The 18,225-nt window shown below is 44.5% G+C and overlaps 1 protein-coding gene across 3 annotated transcripts in view; it reads left to right on the top strand.

Annotated features, from left to right (window-relative positions):
• Positions 1–18,225, top strand: part of RASSF3 (Ras association domain family member 3) — a 207,761-nt gene that overhangs the window by 58,062 nt on the left and 131,474 nt on the right. The window lies entirely within an intron of this gene.

Raw genomic sequence — 18,225 nt, forward strand, 5'->3', positions numbered from 1 at the left:
GTAGTGTGCGGCGTATGCTCTGAGCAATGACAGGCTCATCCCCCAACCCCTTCAACCTCTGCAACAATGCTGGCAGCACTCATACGTCTATTTCCCAAAGACAACCTCTGGATATGATGCTGATCACGTGCACTCAACTTTGGTTGACCATGGCGAGGCCGGTTCTGAGTGGAACCTGTCCTGTTAAACTGCTGTATGGTCTTGGCCACCATGCTGCGCCTCAGTTTCAAGGTCTTGGCAATTCTCTTATAGCCCAGACCATCTTTATGTAGAGCAACAGATCCTCATAGAGTTTCTCTTTGCCATGAGGTGCCAAGTTGAACTTCCAGTAACCGATATGAGAAAGTGAGAGCGATAACGCCAAATTTTACACACCTGCCCCCTATTCATAACTAAGACAGCATAACACCAGTGAGTCACATGTCACCAGGGAAGTAAAAATTGCTAACTGGGCCTTATTTCACTTAGGGGTGTACTCACTTTTGTTGCCAGCGGTTTAGACACTAATGGCTGTGTGAGGTAATGTAAGAGAACAGCAAATTTACACTGTTATACAAGCTGTACACTCACTACTTTACATTGTAGCAAAGTGTCATTTCTTCGGTGTTGTCACATGAAAAGATATAATAAAATATTTACAAAAATGTGAGGGGTGTACTCACTTTTGTAAGATATTGTATGTATGTGTGATTCTGGACTTCTGGGTTTTGGGTGCGCGAATGTGCCGCTGGTGGCTCGCTCCCGCTGTAATTTTACACAGCGTGAGCTGTTCAACGAGTCTCACAGACCCAATGTCTGCTGGGACCCACCGAATGTTAGGCTGCATTCACACCTAAGCGACAGCCGCGTTCGCGTGTAGCGGCAGATTTGCCGCGATTACAAATGTTTCATTTTTTTTTTTTTTCTAAAGTATTCCCATTGCTGTCTATGGGAAAACGCGCCTGTCGCGTGAAAAAAAGGGTCCGGGACTTTTTTTCAGGCGACAGGCGTTGCGCGTCTATGAGATGTGAACCATCTCCATAGACGGCAATGGGAATTCTCCCCTCTAGCGACAGAAGCGTCCCGCGTCGGGCGTTTTGTCGCTTAGGTGTGAATGGGGTCTTAGGCAGACACTCATTCTGTCAGAGTACCAATGTAAACAACGCATACTGGCATTCTGTGAGTACAGAAGACATAGTTCCTGTGAGGCAGGAACACCGATCCATGTCTTCAAGTAGTAAAAGCACCGCCCCCACAGTTGGTAAACCCCCCATAGGCACACATTTGACCCTTTAATTCCCTCTTGTGTTAACCCCTTCCCTGCCAGTGTCATTAGTACAGTATCCGTGCATATTTTTAGCACTGATTACTATAATAATGTCACTGGTCCCCAAAAAAGTGTCGGTTAGGTGTCCAATTTGTCCACCGCAATATTGCAGTCCAGCTATAAGTCGCTGATCGTCATCATTACTAGTAAAAAAATAATAAAAATAATCCCAGTTTTGTACACTATGGGCCAGATCCACATACATCTGCGCCGGGCGCAGCGTTGCTTAGGCCCCGTACACACGACCGAACATGTCTGCTGAAACTGGTCCGCGGGCCAGTTTCAGCAGACATGTTCGGTCGTGTGTACGGCCGATCGGACAGGATTCCAGCGTACATTTGCCCGCCAGACCATTTTCGAGCGGGCAAATGTTTCTAAACTTGCTTAGAAACATGCCCGCTGGAATCCTGTCTGTCGGGCATGTTCGGTCGTCTGTACAGACTTACCGTACATGTCCGAGCGGCCGCCATCCCTCGCATGCGTCGAATGACTTTGACGCATGCGTGGAAGCATTGAACTTCCAGGGCCGCGCACGTCGCCGCGTCATCGTCGCGGCGACGGCAAGGCCTCGTCACCGCGTATCGTGTACGCGCGGATTTCTGTATGATGGTGTGTACAGCCATCATACAGAAATCTCTGGGCGGGCATGTCCGCTGAAAACGGTCTGGCGGACCGTTTTTATCGTACATGTTTGCCCGTGTGTACGAGGCATAAGATACGCTACGCCACTGTAACTTACTTTGGTTTTGTTTGAATCCACAACGAACTCCCGCCGTAAGTTACGGCGGCGTAGCATATCTGTTGCGGCGTAGGGGCGCGTAATTCAAATGGCTGTGATGGGGGCGTGTTTTATGTTAATACGTCGTGACCCGACGTAATCAACGTTTTTTTTTTTTAACTGTGCATGCGCCGTCCCTGGGGGTATCCCAGTGCGCATGCTTGAAATTAAACCGGAACCAGCCAATGCTTACGACGGTGACGTCATTCTACGCAAATTCCTATTCGCAAACGACTTACGCAAATGACGCAAAAAATTCAAAATTGTACACGGGAAGGACGGCCATACTTAACATTGAGTACGCCACCATATAGCAGCTTTAACTATACGCCGGAAAAAGCCGAACGCAAATGATGGAAAAATATGCGCCGGGCCGACGTACGTTCGTGGATCGCCGTAAATAGCTAATTTGCATACTCGACGCGGATTAGGGCGGAAACGCCACCTAGCGGCCGCCGAAAAATTGCATCTAAGATCCGAAGGCGTACGAAGACATACGTCTGTCGGATCAAGCCGAGATGCCGTCGTATCTTGTTTTGAGGATTCAAAACAAAGATACGACGCGGGAATTTTGAAATTACGCCGGCGTATCAATAGGTACGCCGGCGTAATTTCTTTGTGGATCTGCCCCTATAACTTTTGCACAAACCAATCAATATAAGCTTTATTGGGATTTTTTTACCAAAAATATGTAGCATATGTGGCCTAAATTAATGAAGAAATGTGATATATTTTTATTGGATGTGTTTTTTAATACTGAAAGTAAAAAATATTTGATCAAATACCAACAAAAAGCTCTGTTCTTTAATCAATTCAACCTTCCAGTTCTGAAGTGGATAATCAAAAAGCTATTGCACCAATTTAACCTTTTTTCCCACTGACCGCCTCCTGGTCCATTTAAGAATTCAAAAAGACAGGAGGCGGAGGCGTGCATTTGCATCATGTGACTGCTTTGAGTAGCTGCCACATGGTGGGAAAGCTCCCGATCATAATTGTGCATCGGGAGTATACCGATCCCTGCTGGCTACAGTGCTGGGAGCACGCAGGGAGCAGGCTTTCAGTACGGTAAATTATTACTGCGCTGACAAGCCATTCACCTCTGCAGCTAGGGGTTCGGATCCCGGTCTCGGCTACATGTGAATTGAGTTTGGTGGTCTCAGCCCGGCTCCCAGTGGGTGTGCTATGTGAGGTAAGCCTGCACTTAGTACGCCCACCCCCCTCCCACAAAAACCACCACACTTACACGCACTTGAAATTGGGTTAACATGCACGCACTTTGACCACGCGGTCTCTAAAAAAGAGAGGCGAAGGTCTAACGGGGGTGGTTGAGCGGGCAAATCCTCTCACTCCCTTATAGGGAGTCCCTCTGCCCCGTTGGGCTTCAAAGAGGAGCAGGTAGGGCGGGCTGTGTGGGAGGACCCACTCATGCACCCGCCATTGCCACCCGGGGCATGGAGAAAGGTGGCAGATAGCCTCTGGGGGAGGCCTGCCTACTCCCAACTCCTAAAGTCCGGCTCCTCTCTCGAGTACACGCACAAAATACACTTAAAAAAAAAAAAAAAAAAAGTACGGTAAATTATAAACACAGGGCTGCATATATTCGAGACTGATCGGTATTGAGGCTCATCCATCGAGAGGTATATATGTGTACGGCCGTTGCCAAGGGGTTATCCTGTATTGGAGGCGTGTTAAAGCAATCTAAACTCTGCTATCCTTTACAAACAGGAAAACTGCCCTCTCAGCCTTTGCTTGATCTGCGGTTCCCCTGGTGCTGCTCATGTGATCCGTTATGACAAGCCTGACAGTTTGATTGAGAACACAGGCTACTGTGACCGTTATCATTCACAACATGCCATGAATGTAACGGATTTGGGAAATGGTCAAATCTCTTGATTTACTTTCACTTCAAGAAAAGGCCTATGCTGTCTTAAAGCGGAGTTCCACCCAAAAGTGGAACTTCCGCTTAATCCACTCCTCGCCCCTTACATGCCACATTTGGCATGTCATTTTTTTGGGGGGGGAGTGGGGGCTTCAGTAGGAGTGGGACTTCCTGTCCCACTTCCTCCTTCCGCCCAGGGACCGCTAAGGCGATATGTCATATTGCCTTTTGGAGGCCCCTCCCTTTAGGCGATCACCTGGGACACGTCCCAGACGATCGCCTGTCCACTCAGGGAGCGCTGCGCCGTTGGCGCCCGGCCGTGAAGCCGAAAGCTGTCACGGTCGGGTGCCCACAGTTACAATGGAGGCATCGGCTGAGAAAGGGGGGGGGGGGAGAGGAGCGAAGCTCTGGGCGGCGTATGGCGTGTCGCTGGCTCGTGGAACAGGCAAGTATGTTTATTAAAAGCCAGCAGCTACACTTTTTGTAGCAGCTGACTTTTTTAATAAACATAAAAGTCTGGAACTCCCCTTTTAAATAGAACATTGGAGCAAGACTACAGTTGCCAACAAAAATGTAGGCAAACACCAGGCCTTTTGGAATAAAGTTCTATCAACTGATGAAATAAAGATAGTTTGGTAGACATCCAAAGACTGTATTTCTGGAGAAGAAACTCAAAACTGTGAAACAAAGTGGTGAAAATTTTATGATCCGGCTTTGCTTGGGTGCTTGGGCCCGGGCAGCTTGCAGTAATCAAGCCAACTATACTTGAGTAAATGCAGGGGCACCACAGATCTTCAAGATAACAAAGGGTGGAGGGGGGGTGGGCGCCGCACCTGCGTGGCCCCAAAACGTTGCACCTTACCGCTGTGAGCAATGAGCTTAATAAACATTTTAGACATGATCATAAAGATCCATGCTGTGCTGCTGATATATGTTTTGACCTATGTTACCAGCTTCCAGCTACAGCACCTGCTTTATGCATTTTTCAGGAACATGTGCGATGGGAATATTGCATGTAGTATATTCAAGGAGACCCACAAACCTCTTGTGTTCTACACTGGTGGGTAGTTACAAAATGCCAACAAGAATTAATTTCTGCTAATGGAGGCAATACCAGCTTCTGATGCCCAGAGTGTACTTTTTCCACAGTACACCATTACAACTATTGATATTTTGTTGAAAAAATGATTGAAAATGCATTTTTGTTTTAGTTTTTAGTCAAGTATATATATTTTACCTGTAGGCACAGTTATGAATAATGATATAATGTTTGCCTATTTAAATAAATATATTTAAAAAATGGGGTGTACATTACAATTGCATTATATCTTACCTTTTCACGTGACTGTATAAGATATTTAGGTTGAGTGTTTTGGGTGGTATCTTATTTGGTTTGTAAATTGCTACTGGTAGGAAATCATGATATTATGAACACACGTTGCATTATTATTAGTTGTTACTAACTTGCTCTTATGTTTCCTAATACCTTTTTTTATTTTTTTTTATATATATATATATATATATATATATATATATATATATATATATATATATATATATATATATATATATATATATATATATTTATTTTCTATACTTTTTTTTTTTTCATTTTTTTTTTTTTAAATAGAAATGAAATCTTCTGTAAACATTGTATTATAATCATATTTTCCAGCATAAAAGGCATACAGTGGAACCTTGGTTTATGAGTAACGTAGTTAACGAGCATTTTGAATAACACAAGCAACTTTTAAAAAAATATTCTGACTAGGTTTGCGAGTGTTGTATCCAAGCTAATGGGGCGTGCAGTACCGCATTTGGCCAGAGGTGCGGAGGCGCCAGAGCCGATCAAAGCCGTTTGGAAATACTCAGTTCCCGAGCCTTTCCAAGGTTTTTCAAGTTCAGCCAAGCTGTCCCCGAGCCTTTCCGAGGCTCTCCGACACCCCCCCCCTCTGGCCACATACAGTATTGCATGCCATAGAAGTCAATGCAGAACAAATTACCTTTGTTTCAATTGACTTCTATGGGGAAACTTGCTTTTAATATGCGAGTGCTTTGGATTACAAGCATTCTCCTGGAACGGATTATGCTCGTAATCCAAGGCTCCACTGTAAGTGGATTTCAGGCATGGTTAAATGTACAAACATATTTTAAGAATGGACTGTGGGTTGTGCTCTGTGTTGCTGTGTTGACTCACATTAGAGCTGCACGATTCTGGCCAAAATGAGAATCACAATATTTTTGCTTAGAATGAAGATCACGATTCTCTAACGATTAAAATCTTTTATAAAAAAAAAAAAAAAAAGGGCTAACTTTTTACAAAAAAATTGCATTTTAAAAGACTGCTGCGCAAATAAAGTGCAACATAAAATATTGCAGCAATCGCCATTTTATTCTCTAGGGTGTCTACTAAAAAATTATATAATGTTTGGGGGTTCTAAGTAATTTTCTAGCAAAAAAATAATGATTTTACTTGAAAAGAGCTGTCAGAAAAGGTTTTGGTGTTTAAATGGTTAAACGTTCCTAATTTACATACAGAAGTTTATTCCTTTGATGTACAAGTCAATGTGATACAATGTTTAGACTTAACTTTCCACTGATAAACAAAGTTTTCAAAACTTGGCAGATTGCCCAGACTTTGACTTTTGGCTGAGAGGAAATTCTTTGCATGTCAAAGATCCTGAAACCCTGTGTCAAGAATCGTAATGGGAAAAGGATCGCGATAACGATTCTTGACGATTAATCGTGCAGCTCTAACTCACATAGGTCTTTACTGTGAATCACAGAATTTTTTAACCTCCCTTTTGTTTTTTTTGTTTTTTTAGAAGGATTTTTCAGTTGCAATTATAAACTACTAATACTTTTTTCTGTTGACATGTTCAGTCTCTGCATGATTCTAAATGGATAAACACACACTGCTAGGATTCTTGGCGGAATAGATGATATGGAAGGGTTGGGGGGCATCTGAACCTGGACTGCACACTGGGGTTGGGTGACTGCATGGATTGCTATTGTTGTTCTGCCACTGTGAGGGGGGTCAAATTAAAACATCAAATATACCATTTGCTCTTCAATTAATCTACAATATTTAGTAGGGCAATGAAAAAGCAGTAGATCACAGTAACTAATTAACAATCATCATATAACTGTTCTGGAAATGTTATACAGTAGGCAACTCTTATCCTCATATTGATTAGTGGATTAATAACTACTGCAGTAGGGAACAGACACAATCTTGCATCTTTCCAAAATAATTGTTCTGTTTTATTTGATGCAATTGAAGATTTTAATACACCTGATTTATGTAGGTATCGACTTTAACCACTTCCCGACCGCCGCATGCCATAGAATGGCACGTACAGGCAAATGGGCGTACAGGAACGTCCTTGCCTTCTAGCGGGTGGGGGGTCCGATCGGGACCCCCCCCCGCTACATGCGGCGGTCGGATTCCCGCGGGGAGCGATCCGGGACGACGGCGCGGCTATTCGTTTATAGCCACTCCGTCGCGATCGCTCCCCGGAGCTGAAGAACAGGGAGAGCCGTATGTAAACACGGCTTCCCCGTGCTTCACTATGGCGCTGCATCGATCGAGTGATCCCTTATATAGGGAGACTCGATCGATGACGTCAGTCCTACAGCCACACCCCCCTACAGTTGTAAACACACACAAAGTGAACACTAACTCCTTCAGCGCCCCCTGTGGTTAACTCCCAAACTGCAACTGTCATTTTCACAATAAAGAATGCAATTTAAATGCATTTTTTCCTGTGAAAATGACAATGGTCCCAAAAATGTGTCAAAATTGTCCGAAGTGTCCGCCATAATGTAGCAGTCACGAAAAAAAACACTGATCGCCGCCATTAGTAGTAAAAAAAAAAAAATTCATAAAAATGCAATAAAACTATCCCCTATTTTGTAAACGCTATAAATTTTGCGCAAACCAATCGATAAACGCCTATTGCGATTTTTTTTTTTTTACCAAAAATAGGTAGAAGAATACGTATCGGCCTAAACTGAGGAAACATTTTTTTTTATATATGTTTTTGGGGGATATTTATTATAGCAAAATGTGCAAAATGTAAAAAATATTGAATTTTTTTCAAAATTGTCGCTCTATTTTTGTTTATAGCACAAAAAATAAAAACCGCAGAGGTGATCAAATACCACCAAAAGAAAGCTCTATTTGTGGGGAAAAAAGGATGCCAATTTTGTTTGGGAGCCACGTCGCACGATTGTCTGTTATAGCGACGCAGTGCCGAATCGCAAAACCTGGCCTGGGCATTTAGCTGCCTAAAGGTCCGGGGCTTAAGTGGTTAATATTTAAATTGTACTTTTGTGGTAACAAAGGGCGTAACATAGGCAGGGTAATTCTAATTAGGACTCAAAAGAATGCAAACGTGTAATAAAAACATTATAGTGCTGCACAATGAGTGCAGTGTGCAATACATAGACAAACATACAAAAAAGAATACAATTTTATACAGAATTTACACATTTCCATCCTCTTTTGATAACAGGTATGATTAGTGATCAAAATATTTATCACCTTTTTAACCTGTAACCTCCATACGCTTAGGTGGAAGTAGTCCCGGTCAAAGGGGCAAACTCTATTGTGGAGAGTATAATGGCTGATTATATTACAAAAATGACTTTTCATTGTGAAAAACAAATAATTGATAAATATTTACAGAGTAATTGGCTGTACACTCCTGTGGCCAGAATGGCCTTGTAACGTATTGTGGATTGTGGATATGCTGACTTGTGTGTTTAACAGCAGAGTTAAACACACATAATGCTACATAAAATGGTAGACCTATAAAAGACACCATGACTTTAGAATAGCTAAACTACTTTTTAAATCACATTAAAGGGGTTGTAAACCCTCAAGGTTTTTCACCTTGATGCATAAAGGTGAAAAGCCTCCTGTAATGCAGCAGTCTCCCAGAGCCCCCCCTTTACTTGCCTGATTCCAGTCATTCCAGCGATGGGGAAGAACACACCAGCTCCAGCCATAGTCCCAGATCCTGATTGGATAGATTGATGGCAGCGCAGGGGGCGGGGCTGAGTCCTGCTGTGTGTGTCAATGAATGCAGCAGCAGAATACAGGAGCGTGCCCGCCTGAGTGCCCCGAGGGAGAGAGGCTCTCTAACGGGGCACTCCAGAAGAAGAGAAGCGCCGCTGAGGGACACCAGGTAAGGATCGGCCACTATGCAAAACCAACTGCACAGAGGAGGTAAGTATGATATGTTTTTTTTTTGTTTGTTTTTTTTAAACAAACCTTTACATATCTCTTAAATATATACTCTGCTCAAAATTAAAGGAACACTTTTGAATCAGAACTCCTGGGATATTGGTCTGATCAGTTAAGTAGGAGAGGAGGAGGGGTGTATACAGAGGCGGCTGTTAATCCGTTTCAGCTGCTTTGCTGTTAATTTAAATTAACAGGTGCACTAGATGGGAAACCATGAGATGACCTCCAAAACAGGAATGGATTTTCATGTGGAGGTGTCTGACATTTTTTTTCCCTACTCATCTTTTCTGACTTTTTTCACTAGTTTTGCATTTGGCTAGGGTCAGTGTCACTACTGATACCACAAGGCGATACTTGGACCCTATAAAGGTTGCACAGGCAGTCCAACTCCTCCAGGATGGCACATCAATATGTGTCATTGCTAGAAGGTTTGCTGTGTCTCCCGGCACAGTCTCAAGAGCATGGAGGAGATTCCAGGAGACAGGCAGTTACTCTAGGAGAGCTGGACAGAGCTGTAGAAGGTTCTTAACCCATCAGCAGGAACAGAGACAATGGTGTCAGATCTCAATACTGATGTCTTTAAAGCAATATGAAATTTATTAAATTGCAGCTCAACAAGTCCATTAATCCAGAAAATTGCACTCACCGGCCACTGTATTAGGTACACCTTGCTAGTACCAGGTTGGACCCCCCTTTGCCTTCAGAACTGCCCTAATTCTGCGTGGCATAGATTCAAGAAGGTATTGGAAACATTCCTCAGATATTTTGGTCCATATTGACATGATAGCATCACGATGTTGAGGCAGATTTGTTTGCTGCACATGCGTGCATTGCATACTAGAACGTTATGTGACCCCCCCCCCCCTGCAAAAGAAGCCTGCAACATCCCTGCTGGCAGTGGCGAACCCCAAATATAATAAAAAAAGTCATTGCTGCCATCCATACATCACATAGAAAGCAAGGTTCCCGGGTGCTCGATCCACAGTCGCTGGCTGAGTAGAGTAATGAAGAAAAAAAATGACTCTGGTCGTTGCCCTTTAAAATTAGTAGTATTTATTAACCACTTAAGACCCGGACCTTTTATGCAGGTAAAGGACCTGGCCAGTTTTTGCGATTCGGCACTGCGTCGCTTTAACTGACAATTGTGCGGTCGAGCGATGTGGCTCCCAAACAAAATTGGCGTCCTTTTTTTCCCACAAATAGACCTTTTTTTTCGTGGTATCACCTCTGCGGTTTTTATTTTTTGCGCTATAAACAAAAATAGAGCGACAATTTTGAAAAAAAATCAATATTTTTTACTTATTGCTATAATAAATATCCCCAAAAAAGATATAAAAAAATATCTTCAGTTTATGCCGATACGTATTCTTCTACCTATTTTTGTTAAAAAAAATTGCAATGAGCGTATATGCGCAAAATGTATAGCGTTTACAAAATAGGAGATAGTTTTATTGCATTTTTATTAAAAAAAAACATTATTTTTTTTATTTTATTTTTTACTACTAATGGTGGCGATCAGCGTTTTTTTTTTTTTTGTATTTTTTTTTTTTTTTGTGACCGCGACATTATGGCAGACACATCGGACAATTTTAACACATTTTTGGGACCATTGTAATTTTCCCAGCAAAAAAATCGTTAAAAATGCATTGTTTACTGTGAAAATGACAATTGCAGTTTGGGAGTTAACCTCTAGGGGGCGATGAAGGGGTTAAGTGTGACCTCATATGTGTTTCTAACTGTAGGGGGGCGGGGCTGGACGTGTGATGTCATTGATCGTGTTTCCCTATTACAGGGAACACACGATCAATGACACTGCTACAACGAAGAACAGGGAAGGTGTGTTTACACACACCTCTCCCTGTTCTTCAGCCCCGGGGGACCGATCACAGATCGTAGCGGCGATCGGGTCCGCGGGTCCCGCGGTCACGGAGCTTAGGACCGGGTCGCGTGCACGCGACCCCACGGCTGGGCTTAAAGGGCCACGTACAGGTACGTGGATGTGCCCAGCCGTGCCATTCTGCCAACGTATATCTGCGTGAAGGGGTCCTTAAGTGGTTAAAGTGTATTTTTTCCCCAAAAAATTGCTTTTGAAAAACCTCTGCGCAAATATGGTGTGACATTAAATATTGCAACAACCACCATTTTATTCTCTAGGGTCTCTGCTAAAAAAATATATATTGTTTGGGTGTTCCAAGTAATTTTCTAGCAGAAAATAATGATTTTTTACTTGTTAGCAACAAATGTCAGAAAAGGTTTGGTCTTTAAATGGTTAGGAGTTCTTTCCTTTGATAAAAGAACGAAAAGATACGTTGTTACCACTTATGAGTGTTGTATTAAAACTTGGCAGGCTGCCTGGATTTTGTTTCTTGATCATACATCACGGGACACAGAGCCTTAATTACTTAATGGGTTATGTTATGTTGAAACGAGAGTTTGGAGCGACGAAGAGTTGTCGTCGAACCCCTTAATCCTCTCATTATCACAAAAAGGGGTGAGGGAACCGTGAGTCCACCGTGCCGGATACCAGAGCCAAATACCTGCGTCTGTCTGACTTGTCCTATGTGGTAAAAATGGGAAAACTGTGGAGCTATATAATAATGTGAAAGCAGATAGTGCAGCGCTATAATTCAAGTCCACATATCAATAGAACACCCTCTGTAGGATCTTCAGTGCATCACGCACCCATGTTTACATGCCTATCAAGCTAGCACTGTTTGTAAGTGCTTACTTGTTTTATTCAATAAATGTTTTTAGTTTCGGAGAGCACTATGGTATTCACTTTTTTCATTACATGAATCATGCTATATCTGAGGGTGAACCATCTTTTGTAAAATAACCACATCCATAGAAGGGACCTGGATTCACCTTGCGTCAGGGGTGCCCAACCTTTTGAAGAGCAAGGGCCATTTAAGCAACTTGGTACCCAGTCGTGGGCCACAATGAGCCAGGCGGGTGGCTGGCAGCTGACTCTGCTCTATAGAGCCCACGCTATTCGGCACACAAAACTCGCAGGTAATAGAAGTCTATGGCTCAGTGCAGGTAACCCTCAGGTGCTCTTCTCTGCACCTGTGGATCAGTTTAAAGGAAGTCCGGTAACCACTACTGAACAGATATGCCCAGATATACCGTGTGATTTTTAGTAATAAACTTGTTTTTAACAGTATTCTAGTCTACTTTATTCTATCCCAGAGCAGGAGGTCCCGAGCCACATCAGAGGGCTCCGCAGGCCACATGTGGCCCCCGGGGCACTGGTTGGGCACCCCTGCCTTGCATCATCCTTGTTTACCCCATAAGGGAAGGCTGGTTTGACCCTTATCATCACAGGGTCCATGTTGTGAGGTGAGCGGTCATCCTTTTCATATTGGTGGAGGTGTTACACTTATCACAAAGATTTCTACATGTTCATTTTATTTCATATATCTGCACTGAAGATCCCACGGAGGGTGTACTATTGATATGTGGACTTGAATTAAAGCACTGCACTATCTGCTTTTACATTTTATCTGAGGGATTTGGAATATTGACCCTGGTGTTCAGCAGCTTTTATCAGGGTTTTTGTCATATTGCGCTGATTTGTTTTCTTTTTATACAGCTAGATAATAAGTCCCATCATCTGGAATTGCAAGGCCTCCCAGCGCCGTCGGGCACTGCAACGCCTTTTTTTTTTTTTTTGCTGTACATACCGTCGTATAGCTATTTCCCCCCCCCCCCGACTTCTGGGTAGTGGCTTCCGTGGGAGTGGGCGTTCCTATGCAGAGGCTAAGTGATTGACGTGATGACAAAAACTTCCCCCGGCGCAAAAGGCGCGTCGCCAGTTTCCGAAAGAAGCCAAACGTCGGTGCGCAGGCGCCGTAAAGCGCCGACTCACAGTTCGGCTTCTTTCGGTAAGTCGTGACGCGCCTTATGCGCCGGGGGGAAGTTTTTGTCATCACGTCAATCACTTAGCCTCTGCATAGGAACGCCCACTCCCGCGGGAGCCACTACACGGAAGCCGGGGTGGAAAATAGCTATACAACGGTATGTACAGCAAAAAAATATTAAATCTGCATACTGTCAATGTTGGAAGTGAGCACAATGTAATGTTAGAAAAATGTTTTTAGGGTGAACCTCCGCTTTAAAGTATTTAAACGGGATGTATATTGAGGAGTGCCAGATCACGTATAAGATTTTAGGTAGGAGTATCATTTTAATTAGGCCTATAAGTCCCATCACCCCAACTGGCAGTCTTGCCCACGTTTGCATTTTACACTTAAAGCGGGGGTTCACCCGTACATAACACTTTTTCCCCTTAGATGGATGCTCGTTTTGTCTAGGGCGGGGATATGCAATTAGCGGACCTCCAGCTGTTGCAGAACTACAATTCCCATGAGGCATAGCAAGACTCTGACAGCCTCAAGCATGACACCCAGAGTCAGAAGCATGATGGGACTTGTAGTTTTGCAACAGCTGGAGGTCCGCTAATTGCATATCCCTGGTCTAGGGGAATCGGCTAGTTGTTTTAAAATATGAGCTGTACTTACCGTTTACGAGATGCATCTTCTCCGTCGCTTCCAGGTATGGGCTGCGGGACTGGGCGTTCCTATTTTGATTGACAGTCTTCCGAGAGGCTTCCGACGGTTGCATCCATCGCGTCACGATTTTCCGAAAGAAGCCGAACGTCGGTGCGCAGGCGCAGTATAGAGCCGCACCGACATTCGGCTTCTTTCGGCTACTAGTGACGCGATGGATGCGACCGTCGGAAGCCTCTCGGAAGACTGTCAATCAAGAAGGAACGCCCGCTCCCGAAGACCCATACCCGGAAGCAACGGAGAAGATGCATCTCAAAAACGGTAAGTACAGCTCATATTTTAAAACAACTAGCCGATTCCCCTAGACAAAACGAGCATCCATCTAGCATCCATCTAAGGGGAAAAATTGTTTTATGGGTGAACTCCCGCTTTAAACGGAATCGGGGGTTCCACATTCAAGGGGATAAAGTCGGCCAATGACCTAGAAATCTGTATGCCCAGGTGTTTAAAAGTATTTACTCTAGTCAGGGGTAAGTCAGTTTGTTCTCTTGATGAGGGGGAATACATCAATGGGGAGAATTTGGGATTTGTCCCAATTTATTTTGAGACCAGAGTACCTACCAAAGTTCTCAATAATTTGTAAGGCCATGCGAAGGGAGGGGCCCGAGTCCGAAAGATACAGTATCATGTCGTCGGCGTATAGCCCCACCCTCTCCTCCACCCAGCTGGACGCCAGTCCCTGAATATCCAGATGTTCCCCGAGCGCCACTGCCATGGGTTCCACCGCCAGTGCGTATAGCGAAGGTGAGATGGGGAATCCCTGCCGCATCCCCCGAGAAAGTGGGAAGGAGGCGGAGGTCCAGCCATTGGCCACCACCCACCCTAGCCTGAGGCGCATCATACAGGATATTCAGCCATTTGACAAATTTGGGACCAAATCCGAAACTACGTAGTCAGTGCCACAGATAGTTCCATTCAACTGAGTTGAATGCCTTGGCTGCATCAAGCGAGACAACTACTCTAGATCCTATGTGCACGCGGGAGGCCTGTACATTCATGAAAAGACGCCTAGTGTTGAAAGCAGTGTTTTTGGCCAGCATAAAGCCTGTTTGATCAGGATGTATAAGGGATAGGATGACCTTGTTTAAACGCAGGGCTAGAACTTTCGCCAATATTTTAATGTCTGTTTGTTTGTAAAAAGCTGGAGTCCCTATTAAAAGCTTCCATGGCTGGGGCTATAGTACAACCTGCAGTTGCAGCCATTGGTGTATGTCAGTTCTTCAAGGAACAAATGAAGCAGATGATTAACCTCCTCCCTACAGAGGAGATTGAGGTTTACGAGGACCTTCCTAAGGCCTTGTGTTTTGCGATTGATGCGATTATGGTCTCTGTTCAGCAAGCATCCCGCTTGAATCTCCTACAGGTACACATGCGCAGGTCACTTTGGTTAAAATATTGGGAGGCCGAATTTTCTTGCAAGAAATGCTTGGCAGTGTTCCCCTTAAGAAGAAGAGTAAACGTACTTCATTTAAGCATTCTCTTTCTCCAGCCCCTGGAACCTCATTCTCCAGGCAGTGGTGACGGCCTCCCCAGTCTAACACTAGGGGAAAGGCCCAGAACCAAGCCCAAGGGCAGAAAAGGACTTGGGGTTTAAAGTCTAAACAGACCCCCAAAACTTCCCTATGAAGGGATGCCCCCCGCTCGGCCCAGTGGGGGGAAGGCTTCTGCAATTTGCCTGGCGGAACGAAGTTCAGGACAAGTGGGTCATCTCCACAGTGTCCTCAGGCTACAAGCTAGAATTCAGAGAACTTCCGCCACCCCGTTTTCTGAGGTCGAGAGTTGCCAAAGATCCAGAAAAAAGAAGGCCTTTACTGTTGGCCTTGGATCACCTGTTGTCCCAAGGGGTAATCATGGAGTTAGCCCCAGAGGATCAGGGATTAGGATTTTATTCAAACCTTTTCATGGTTCCAAAACCAAACGGGGATGTCAGACCTATCCTAGATCTGAAAAGCTGAATCAGTTTCTGAACATTCGCTCCTTTCGCATTGGAGTCTGTCCGTTCAGTTGTTTCCACCCTTCAGGGAGGAGAATTCCTGGCAACAATACACATCAGAGACGCATACCTACATGTGCCAATTTTCCCTGCTCACCAAAGGATTCTAAGGTTTGTGGTGGATCAGCACCACTTTGTTTGTGGCCCTTCCTTTCGGGCTGGCTACAGCACCCCGAGTGTTCACAAAAATACTGGCCCCGGCCCTAGCAAGGCTAAGGGCACGAGGCATAACAGTAACAGCCTATCTGGACGATCTGTTGATCATAGATCAGTCAGCCTCACGCTTGGGCCACTATGTGCACAGCACAGTGGAATATTTACCTAGGCTGGGTCCTCAACCTGGAAAAATCCTCCTTGCAGCCTCAAAGAAGGCTGGAGTATTTGGGCGTTATTATAGACACATCCCAAAGCAAGGTATTACTTCCCAAGCCAAAGGCAAAAGCCATAGGAGACTTGGTTCGAGTGATGAAGGCCTTCCATCCGTCTATGCATGAGATTATTGGGAAGAATGGTAGACTCATTTGAGGCTGTCCCTTACGCCCAGTTTCACTCAAGGCTGTTGCAGGGCAGAGTTCTGTCAGCTTGGAACAAAGATGTTCAGGCCCTGGATCTTCCTATGATCTTATCACCAAAGGTTCGCCAGAGCCTCGATTTAGTGGTTGCTCCTCCGAAATCAGAAGGAAAATCCTTCACTCCGGTTACCTGAAAAGTAGTAACCACAGACGCCAGCCTTCTTGGCTGGGGGGCAGTTCTAGAAGAAGCATCTGCCCAGGGGAAGTGGTCCGGGGCCGCAAAGCTCCTACCCATCAACATTCTGGACATTCGGGCAATTCATCTAGTCCTCAAAGTTTGGTCTTAGACTGCAGGTTTGGCCTGTTCGAAATCAGTCCGACAATGCTACGGCCGTGGCCAATATTAATCACCACTGAGGCACCAGAAGTCTGGATGCCCAAAAATAGGGAATTGCATCCTGGCCTGGGCAGAAAGGCATATTCCTCGCTTATCTGCGGTCTTCATTCCAAGGGTAGAAAAGTGGCAGGCGGATTTTTTAAGCCGCCAGCAGCTGAGTCCAGGGGAATGGTCTCTACACCCCGACATGTTTCAAATCGTATGTCGTACCCCAGATGTGGACCTGTTGGCTTCCAGGTTCAACGCAAAGCTGGACAATTTTAGCATTGCTATGGGACATCCCATTAAGTAATTAAGGCTCTGTGTATTCCCAAGAAAAGGATTTTACAGGTAAGCTGTATTAAAAAATCCTATTTTTTCCAGCTGTGAGAACTCTCTGGACTTGTTAGAAAGAATCGTGACATGCTATTTTGAGAATCGGGAAGGGAAAAAGATCGCGATTTCAAGTCTTCACGATTAATTGTGCAGCTCTAGGATATAGTAAATACAGCAGGAGGAAGTGAAGTGGGTTTGTTCTACAATTCCAAATGATTAATCATTAATACATTTTGGGTAGAATGACCTTAATTAATTAACACTTAATGATCTCCTTGTTCTCCAAAAATAATCCATATGCATCCACTACGGTCCTGTAATTTTATTTTTCATGAAATAATTTCTAACTTCCTTTTTCTTCTTCCCACTGTGAGCTCACAAGTTGATCCTACTTCCCCCTCGCCTCCATTTGTTTGGAATGAGCAGTGTGCATTGGTTGTGGTCACATGCACTGCTGTATGCCCACTACAAATCCCATAGGCCCTAGTTGTTATTGGAACAGGCAAGAGAGGGTGGCTACGTTTTACATGCAGGGGACCAAGGATGGACCAACGTAGCCACCCTCTAACAGGAAGTTGGATCATTGCAGCAAAAAAAAAAAAAAGGAATTTGGAGGAAGCCGATACAAAATAAAAGGTGTTTGTTTGTTTTTGTTTTTTTTGTTTTTTAATTTAAAAAAGTTGGGTATTTAAAAAAAAAAAATGTATCTCTCTTTTCTATTTAACAGCATCTAAGGCCCCGTACACACGACCGGATCTATCCGCTGGGATTGATCCGCGGATCAGTTCCAGCAGATAGATCCGGTCATGTGTACGGCCTAGCGGACATTTCCCAGCGGATAAAAATCCAGCCGACGAATTCCCAGCGGATAAAAATTTCTTAGCATGCTAAGAAATCTATCCGCTGGAATCCAGTCCAGCGGACTGATCCGGTCGTCTGTACAGACTCACCGGATCAGTCCGTCCGCTCCCATCCCTCGCATGCGTCGTAATGATTCGACACATGCGTGGAAGTATTTACCTTCAAGGGTCGCGCACGTCGCTGCGTCATCGTCGCGGCGACGGCGCGGCCACGTCACTGCGGATGTATTCTGCGGGGATTTCGATCTGATGGTATGTACAGCCATCAGATCCAAACCTGCCAGAGGATTTATCCGCTGGAAACGGTCCGGCGGACCGTTTCCAGCGGATATCCTCTCGTCTGTACGAGGCCTTACGGATTTTAAC

The sequence above is a fragment of the Rana temporaria genome, chromosome 3 (assembly GCF_905171775.1).
Source record: "Rana temporaria chromosome 3, aRanTem1.1, whole genome shotgun sequence".
NCBI lineage: Eukaryota > Metazoa > Chordata > Amphibia > Anura > Ranidae > Rana > Rana temporaria.